We start from the raw sequence: 10,549 nt of genomic DNA on the forward strand, positions 1-10,549 counted from the left end.
ATTAGAGACAAGTCACAGGACCTACCCACACTCAGAGGGAGAGAATTATACAAGAGCATGGATTCTAGTAGGCAAAGATCATTGGGGTCACCTTACAATCTGTCTGCCTCTGTGATTCACCAAATACCCTTATCAAATCAGCTAAGCTGTAGCCTTTCTCTAAAGAAGGCCAGACAGTTAATGTCTATGAAATGCCAGAGAGTTCTCATTAGCTCAGCCCTTATTACCCAAGTCCCAGCTACTGTCAAGTTACACAGGGAAGCAAAGGTCATCTTAAGATAAAAATATTCACTAATATCAAACTTGCTCCCGCTCGAAAAACACTTCTCCTCTTAATGCTAGTACATGTCCTCTTACACCTCATTTTGCCAGAGTGCCTCCTGCTAATTATGTGAGTCTGCAATGCAAATACAATCAAAACCAATTGCACGGGCACTTCAAAAGAAAATTATTTGAATTATCAGAGGCTTAGGAGAGGCCCTTGGGAAAACTGATGAAGCTCTCAATAATTTTGTAAAAATATTCTTATTTGGATCATGTTGGGAAATTTGAGTATGAAATATTATGTATCCTGCTGTCATACCATTTTTGGAAAAATATTATGAAAAAATGTCAGCAAAATATTTTTTTTCATTCTAAGAAAGTTGCCTAGATGCAAAATAAAATAACCTAACCTTAAATATAAGAGAAAATAGCATAGTCCCATAATTTTATTTTATTTTTATTTGGATCTCTTGTGGCCTGGGTTCAAATCCTAGCTATGTCAATTACTAGCTGTGTGATAGGCAAGTTAGTTTTTCGGTGCCTCAGATCACACATCCGTAACATGGAGATGCTAGTAATAATAGTACCTAAATCACCTTGTACTTCATTTGACCCTAACGACAACCCAGGAGGCCAGTATTGAGGCAGGTGCCTTGACAGGGTTAATGACTGTGATTGGGTAAGATGACCAGAGGTCCCTTTTTTTGCCTCCAAAATGCTGGGCTTCAGCAGCATGAACCAGAGTGGCCAACTAATTAAGGTCAGGGGAATCCACACATTTAGGATAACCTCCTCATCTAAATGGTTTTTGAAAAAGTCCATCTAACATGAATCCACATAAAGACCAGATGATATACAGTGCACCTCACAAGATATAAGAGCATTTAAGTAACTTTCAGAAGGTCAATAGATTAAAAGTGGTGTATTCAGAGCCAGGTGTAACTAACTCCAAAGCCCACTTTGATGCTTTTTTCATACCCTTCTCTTTGTACAGCCCCGTAGATAGCAGGATGAGCACCAGGGAAGAGTGGTCCAGAATGGGAGAAATGCCCAGCACTCAGAAAATAAGGGTCAGATCCATAGCCAACCCCAGAAAATCACTAGCCTTGCTTCCCCGCCCCCTCCTCTTCCTCAACTAACCCTTTCATTCCTTAGCTCTCTCCTCCCTTCCCCATACCGCTTGTGTTCCTCCAGGCTGCTGCTTAAGAAGGTTTTTGAGATCTCAAGGGTAGGAAAAAAGAAACAGTCTAAATCAAAAAAGCAAATAAACATTGCACCATCTTCCAGCTGTTCTATCTGAACAGAGAGAGGAACTCAAAGCAAGGCCCAGGAGTGTTGAGTTCATTTTCAAAGCACATATAGTGTTCATTCTTAATAAACCAATGGATGGAGTGAGACAGAATGTAGAGAGACTGAGGGAAGGGTCACTGCTTAACAGATCAATGCCACGAACAGAAGCAGCTGAGTCCACACGCATGCAAACAGATTGAGGTGCTGCTTGGGTCTAGGAAGGATCAACAGTACCTTTGGAACTTACGGTTCCGAGCATGAAGCCTGGCCTTCCCACTTGAAGCAAGTCACCGAGTCTCTTCTTCAGATGTGAGGTAGAGAATAATCAAACTCCTTAGAGGCCAAGCTGGGAATGGAAAAGAAAATGAAATGCTGAGATCCAAGTGGTATTGCCTTGGAAAATAATCACCGTGAGGGAAGGGAAGTATTATTCCATAGCTGGTGCTGGGTACAACCTGAAGAATGAAATGAATTCATGCCACTGTGGAAATATTTTGATTCCTCTTTGACTGAAACGAAAAGGACTATAGATAACATGCTACATGGTATTGAATGGTAAGGCGTGAGAGGCAAATCTCATGAACAGAAGTACGCAGAGAATTCCAAATCCTGAGGGTATATTACTCTTCTCAGTACAGTGATGAAGGGGGATTAGAGAATATTTACACCCCAGAAACCTCAAAAAACAAGGAACAATAAATATCATCCAGGTGGGTCAACTATCTTAAGTTAAAAAATTCTTATCTCTAACAATCCTGCTCAATACATTTTCAGTATTTAAGGGTAAAAAACTCTCCAATATAGTTAACAATGTATTACACATTTGTTTAAACTCTTGAAAATAGAACCTTTGATCTTGAGTCTATAATGTCTACACAGTTTGTAAGACATGTTTGTTACATACATTAGATTATAAATTATGTGTATTAGAATGTTAGTTAAATTAGATTTTCTCACTGTCTCAGATCACATTCCCTAGAAGCAGAGCCTGAGACAGGGTTTGGGGTGCATACGGTTTAGTGAAGGAGGACTCAGGAGAAAGAGTGAGGGAGAAGGACAGGGCAGAGGAGGAGCTAAGCATGGGGAGGATCTCAGCCAGAGATGAACTTCAGGATGATTCCACGGGGAAGCACGGCAGCATAAATAGCATCGCAAAGCTGATCCCACCTTGAGGCAAGGGGGCCAGCCTTTTGTACCCCATGTCAATCAGTCACTGGCTGCTGGTTATGACCCAGGAGTCGGGAGGGGCATAGGTGTAATTTCCTGGGTGGAGTGGCTCCCTTTGGGCTGAGGGCAATTCTTTGGAGAAGGATGTATCTGTGAATGCTTAGCAGCCCAAACTCACAGCACCTGGGGGATGGATGCACGAGTCAGGAGAAGGTATGTGGCCAGTGCGCCAGCAGCATCCAGTACACTCACAACAGCTGTGAAATAAACTCACCTGCCTGCGATAAGCAACCCCATACTTAGACCCTCCCTAGCCTTCTATTAAGGAATCTTATCACTATCAATATGGTATAGATTTCTTGGGGGTTAGTCACTGGTATTGGCTTTCTCCATTTAAGCCTGTTTGAAATAAATACTTTCTCTGGTAGAGTCAAATCTAAATATAATGGGAATCTTCATTTTTCCACAGACAAAAGCAATTCAAGATGGATAAGAGTAAATAACAATTTAAAAAATCAAACACTGAAAAACAGGAAGAAGATCTAATTAAATATTCATCATCATTCTCAAAGGAGGATGGTTTTTTAAGCCTGGATGTAAGGAAAAAATCATAAAGGAAAACATCAGCAGGTTTTACTGCATAAAAGCATAAAACTTCTAACCATCAGGGGAAAAACAAAACCAACTCTGCATAAACAAAATAAAAAGGTAAACAACAGAAAAGAATATTTCTGCAAATGTGAAAAAAAATTCCTTGACAAATGATGGTTGCTAATTCAGCAAGGGTAAGATTTTCACAGCATGCTTATTGGCCAGATTCTGGAATAAAATCTGCACCCAGCAAAAGGGATTGAAAAGAGATTAAAATATCTTTTTTCAAGTGCCATATGTGACCAGCTATAACCTTGGGCAGCTTACTTCATTGTTTTTTATCTCAGTTTCTTTATCTTTAATGTGGAGATAATAATAGTGTCTACCTCTTTTTTGTTATCATTCTTAGGGCTGCAAGAGCCAGACGTCCTACTAGGAATTAATTGTCCATACTTATAAAAAGAAGAAGTGTTAGAAAGAGAAGAAGGAGCTACAGGGGGTGACAGAGCAGAAGTATTAGGGAAGAGTAAGTGGAGATGGAGTTGACAGAATCAGGGCAGCATATCTAACTAGGTTCCACCACGCTCTGGCATGAAATTATCTTTGGCAGAGCTAAAGCTCTACAACTTAGGCCAAGGAGTTGTCAGAGGACCCTTCATGCCCATGGAGAATTCCTTCTTACCTACTTTGAGAGAGACAAGCTTTCTTTCTTCTTCTCTGGCTCCCTTGCCATTAGGTGCTGTCATACGACCAAATTCTAGCTTATGGAGTAGGAGTGGGAGTGACGTGTGCCATTTCTGGGCACACACACATCATATTCATCTGTGTTCTCCATTCCTTTTCAACTGCTGGAAACTGGATGTGGTGACTTTACCTGGGTCACGCAGATGACAACAGACCCTAACACAGGGCAGAGCCACTAGATGGAAAGAGCTTGAGTCCCAGAATTACTCTGTGGAGCAGAGCCACCTAGAATACCCACACTGGATAGTTTCATGAGCAGAAAACAAACTTCCTTATTCATGCCACTAAATTACTGGGTCTTGTTACAATTAAGTCTACACTCATTCAGCAATGTTGAACTAAGTCTACTGATAAATGCCACTTAAAGCCTTTCCTATGGAAACACCCAAGGCACACCGGAACCGTGACCCTACCAACAAACAGCAGGAGACAATACATGTATGTGAAAGGCTACACACACAGTTTGAAGGCTGCTGCCAAAAGGGTTTGGCTCCAAACATTTCCCGTCTTGGCCTGCAATAGGGGCTGGCAAACTTCTGAAAAACAGGACAGATAGGAGATACTGTAGATGGCTTTGTGGGCCATACAGTCTCTGTTAAAACTGCTCTGCCTCTTTGTAGCACAAAGGCCATCATAGGCAATACCTAAACGAATGGGCATGGCTGTGTTCCAATTAAGTGATTATTTACAAAAACAAGGTGTAGGCCATATTTGGCCTGCAGGCCATAGTTTGCTGACTCCTGACCAGAAGGACCCCTGGAATTCCTGTTGTTAGAGAATCATTTGTTTGGCCTATACTTAGCAGAGTCTTATTAAAATGTACACATAGGCAGTAAACCAAACCGTAAAAGGTGGCATTGTTTGTAGCCTTACATTGTACCTGATTGTCTTGAAGAAGCTATATTATAATGCATTTGACATTCCTGATCAAGAGCCTAAAGTTAACCATTTATAAAAATGATGGGTGTCATATTTAATCAAATATTAACTCTTTAACTGCCCAGTTTAAAATTTTCTAGACTAGATAAGCATCAATTTAACAGGACAATATTGAAAATGCTCTTATCAATTTTATTTAGGATACTACTAGCTTTTCAAGATGGTGCTGAAAGTGAGGAAGGAAACCCCGGTCCCTCCCAAAGCTGAAGCCAAAGCAAACACTTTGAAGGCCAAGAGAACAGTGCTAAAAGGTGTCTTTAGCCACGCAAAAAAAGATCCACACCTCACCTACCTCCTGACAGCCCAAGATACTGCAGCTTGAAGGCAGCCCAAATATCCTTCGAAGAGCACCCCTAGGAGAAACAAGCTTGACCACTACACCACTGTTAAGTTCTCTCTGACCACCAAATCAGCCTTGAAGAAGACAGAAGACGACACACTGTGTTCTTTGTGGGTGTCAAGGCCAACAAGCACCAGATCAACCAGGCTGTGAAGAAGCTCTGTGACACTGACGTGGCCAAGGTCACACCCTGATCAGGCCTGATGGAGAGAAGAAGGCATATGTTCGACTGGCTCATGACTATGATGCTTTGGATGTTGCCAACAAATGGGATCATCTCAACTGAGTCCAGCTGGCTAATTCTAAATATACATATATATATATATATATATATATATATATAAAATATATATATATATATAAAATATATATATATAAATATAGATACATATATATACATTCACCATGAAAAAAGATATCTCTAGAGAAAGTTATGATTGAGTCATTGATTGACTGGCTGATAAGGGTACTTGAGATACATTATCTCCCATCATCACAATAGCTCCCAATGTGCCTTACCAAGGGGAACACTGAGGCTCAGAGAGGTAATTTTCTAAGATCATCCAACTGATAGAGAGAGATGTGCCTAGCTTCAAAGCTTCTATTCTCATACCACTGCCTCCTGGCTAGAAGAAGGAAGGGCATGGGCAGAGATTTTGATGGAAAACTAGAGGCTGGCCAGGAGAGGAGGCCACTGGGCTCTGGACCTGGAGGGATAGGCTTATGTGGTCAAGAGTATCAGGAAGCAGAAGCTTGACCACTGTGTGTTGTTAGTGGGTCATAACATGAATAACTGGCTGAATATTCCAAGTGTGGATTGTTATAAGTATAACATGTAGCCTACAAAGAGCAGCTATGAAATTATTACATTTACTGAGTACTTACTATGTGACAGGCAGCATGCCAAATACTTTTCATGGACCCTATCATGTAATCTTCACAATAACCCTTTGAAGTAAGTACTATTATTATTATCTCCATTTTATAGTTCAGGAACTGAGGCACAAAGAGATTTAAGCCACTCGTCTAAGGTCAAAAGGTTTAGAAATGGCAGAGCTAATATTAATCTTGTCAGGCCTCAAAGCTCACATCTTAATCCCTTACACTATGCTGTTTCCTAAAACAGCAAATAATAAAATTTCACGCTATAATTATTCTTATCACTGTTCCGGTTCATTTCTCCAGAGAACTCTATCATAATCTGCAATGATGCATATTTTTGCTTTCTTTCTTGTCTCTTTAACTAAATAGTAAGCACTATGAAGACAGAACCCAAGTCTATTTTATCCAACAGGGCCTAGTGCCTAGTACAATGCCTAGCACCTCACAGGTATTTGGTAAATTTTTGCTGAATGAATTAATGGGTAAATGATATGCCAACAGGGGAACTCAAGTTGGCATAATATCTGTGCAGTGCAAAGTGGTTCTCTTCCTATTAAATGTCAAAACAAAGAAACAAACAAACAAACAAAACAAACGAACCAGAGTTGAAACCATCATGCATTACTGGTGGGGATATAAAATGGTGTAGCTGTTTTGGAAAACAGTTTAGTGGTTCCTCAAAAGTTAAACAAAAAAGTTACCATATAATCCAGCAATTCCACTCCTAGGATACTCCTGTGTATACACAAAAGAATTGAAAGCAGGGACTCACACAGATACTTGTACACCAGTGTTCATAGCAACATGATTCACAGTAACCAAAAGGTAGAAACAACCCAAATGTCCATGGATGGATAAACAAAATGTGGTATATACATACAGTGGACTATTATTCCACTTTAAATAGGAGTGAAATTCTGATACATACTGATGAATCTTGAAAATATTGTGCTAAGTGAAATAAGCCAGACATAGGACAAATATTGTATGATTCCACCTACATGAATAGGCCAGTTCATAGAGGCAGAAAGTAAAATAGAAGTTACCAGGGGTTGGGCTTCCCTGGTGGTGCAGTGGTTGAGAATCTGCCTGCCAATGCAGGGGACACGGGTTCGAGCCCTGGTCTGGGAAGATCCCACATGCTGCGGAGCAACTAGGCCCGTGAGCCACAACTACTGAGCCTGCGCGTCTGGAGCCTGTGCTCCCAACAAGAGAGGCCACGATAGTGAGGGGCCCGCGCACCGCAATGAAGAGTGGCCCCCACTTGCCACAGCCAGAGAAAGCCCTCGCACAGAAACGAAGACCCAACACAGCCAAAAATAAATAAATAAATAAATTTATTTAAAAAAAAAAAAAAGAAGTTACCAGGGGCTAAGGGAGGGTGGGTGGGGACTTTTTTTTAATAAACACAGAAATTTCAGTTCGGGATGATGAAACCATTCTGGAGATGGATAGATATGATGTTTGCACAACAATGTGAATATACTTAATGCCACTGAATAGTTAAAATGGTACATTTTGTGTCATGTATATTTTACCAAAGAAAAAATCTCCACACGACAGAAGATGTGAATTTGCATTTGCCATCACGTAACTCTGAGGTCAGAGAGAATAGCAGGAGCCCTAGGGGTCCATGGGTCTCAGAGACAACAGCCTTCCTCAGGCCAAGGATGCTGGTGTCCACACTGCAGAGCCCAAGAGGACCAGGAGACGAGAGTGAATCTCTGGCAGTACAGATGATACTTATTCTACTTGACAGTTAAAATTCTGCGCCTTCACCAACAGCTCCCAGGACATGCTCAGTCATTACAATACTGTCCTAGGCACCGGGAGTGGGCATTTCAGTGCAAAGTGAATGGTAAACTGTGAAGATTCACAAGACCCTGAGGAGGAGAAAATTTCCATAGGGTGGGATGGGAACAGAGATGTTTCTTTTTTTTTTTGGCAACACCATGTGGCATGCGGGATTTTAGTTCCCCCGACCAGGGATCGAATCCGTGCCCCCTGCAGTGGAAGTGTGGAGTCTTAACCACTGGACCTCCAGGGAAGTCCCCAGAGATGTTTCTTTTAACCACCCCTGGTTTCCACCAATCCCCCAGTGAAAACGGATTGAAGGCTCACGTCAGAACCCACTGAATGAGAGAACATTGTCTGAGTGAGTCTTATTGATGTCAGAGACTACTGAACATTGCCCATAGTACCATAGTACTTTTTTGCCACTAATACCCATGCATGAATTAGCTTGCTAAGAAATAAGCAAGCTAATGACTTCCCATGACCAGAAGAAAGGTTCAGATGAATAAATTTTGTAGGGGAAAAGGACGTGGTTGGGAAGAAGAAAAGGTAGAACCAAAGTGGGCAGAGCCAGAGTGAAGCCCGAGAGAGTTGGAGGCCGGGGAGAGGAGGCCCTGAAATAACAAAAGGGATCCGTGAAAGAAACCTCAGAGGGCACAGAAGTTGAGATCTTGATTCTTTCCAAACTGTAATGTTGTCCATGAAATTGAGCCATCCCTACTCCACAGACAGGTGCCCCTTCCTACCTAAACCCGGGGCCCCCAGAAGGGGCCTGCAGTCATCGGTACATTTGGGCAAATATCTCTCTTGCTTTTCTGTCTCATAGATGAATATAGGTGGCACAGTGTAATGCTAAGAGGAAAGGTGTCAGCACTTTGGAGCTAGTCTTGGAGATGAATGCTGCTTCTTTAACTTACTGGCTTAGAAATTACTTACCTCCCATGAGAGTCAAGTTCCTCATCTATAGAAAAGTTCAACTATTAAGGTAACACCATATGCCATGCAATAATACCTGTTAGGTAAGCAGGTAATACCTACGAGAAAATACCTATTAAGGTAATACCTAATACCATGACCAGCACACAGCTACATGTTCCATAGATGATCACTTCCTTCCCTCATCTGTAATTCTAGTCCTGCACTCTGCCTACCCCAAGTGAGCAGAAATTGCCAAGTTTCATTCATTGTGCTGCCTGGCTGTGAGCCGTCAGAGGTCAGCGCCTCTCCTTCCTCTTGCTAGCACTGTCACAATTTGCATCCTTTATTTTCGTGCTGCCACCTCCCTACCGCCCCCGAGGATCTCTAAGGACTTGGCAGACTCCAGAGGGGAAACATAAACCATTTTTATGTTACCAAAAGGGAAGTTAGGACACAATGAAAGATTAGCAGTTTTTCCAGAAAAAATTTAAGAGAAATCCCAAATTGTCTTCCTTTCCCACAGTCCATCCCACTGTTTGAACTGCTTCCCTGGACACCAAATGAAAGCAGCTGGCAATCAGGGACCATGGTCCATAGGGAATGCTTATCAAGGGCTGGCTGGGGTCAGATTTTCAGTCATCTCATATTCTGAAACCCTCTCAAACCGCCTGTCGTGAATGACAGCAGTTTCAGCACAAGAGTCACTTCATCCTGAAACAATTGCCAAGCACCAGGTGTACCCAGCCTGTGGCACTAGATACGAGTGAGTGACGTGCTTCCTCTGATTTACATCCATCCCTTTGAGGAAACGCTCCTTGCTAGGTGATGTTAACCTCCTGTATCAGCCTCTATTTTTAGCCTCTGAATGAGTGATGAATCAGGTTATAATCTGACAGTGTCCTTAAAGACATACTAAAGTCAAATTAAATTACAGTGCCTCAGGGCTTCCCTGGTGGCACAGTGGTTAAGAATCCACCTGCCAATGTAGGGGACACGGGTTCGAGCCCTGGTCTGGGAAGATCCCACATGCCGCAGAGCAACTAAGCCCGTGCACCACAACTACTGAGCCTGAGCTCTAGAGCCTGGGAGCCACAACTATTGAGCCCACGTGCCACAACTACTGAAGCCCGCGCGCCTAGAGCCCGTGCTCCGCAACAAGAGAAGCCGCCCAATGAGAAACCCGCACATCGCAACGAAGAGTAGCCCCCACTCGACGCGACTAGAGAAAGCCCGCGTGCAGCAAAGAAGACCCAACGCAGCCAAAAATAAATAAATAAATAAATTTTTTTAAAAATTAGAGGGACTTCCCTGGTGGCACAGTGGTTAAGAATCCACCTGCCAATGCAGGGGGCACAGGTTCGAGCCCTGGTCCGGGAAGATCCCACATGCCACGAAGCAACTAAGCCCGTGTGCCACAACTACTGAGCCTGCGCTCTGGAGCCTGTGAGCCACAACTACTGAAGCCCACGCACCACAACGAAGAGTAGCCCCCGCTCACCGCAACTAGAGAAACCCCACGCACAGCAATGAAGACCCAACGTAGCCAAAAATAAAAAAAAATAAAAAAAAAAATTAAGAGTGCCTCAGACATCACACATATTTCTAAAGAACAGAACCAGA

The 10,549-nt window shown here is 42.5% G+C and overlaps 1 pseudogene; it reads left to right on the forward strand.

The window, feature by feature from the left end:
* Window positions 1-5,155: 5,155 nt before the first annotated feature.
* Window positions 5,156-5,621, forward strand: LOC137775846 (large ribosomal subunit protein uL23 pseudogene; annotated as a pseudogene).
* Window positions 5,622-10,549: the final 4,928 nt, after the last annotated feature.

Source organism: Eschrichtius robustus, chromosome 13 (assembly GCF_028021215.1).
Source record: "Eschrichtius robustus isolate mEscRob2 chromosome 13, mEscRob2.pri, whole genome shotgun sequence".
Lineage (NCBI taxonomy): Eukaryota > Metazoa > Chordata > Mammalia > Artiodactyla > Eschrichtiidae > Eschrichtius > Eschrichtius robustus.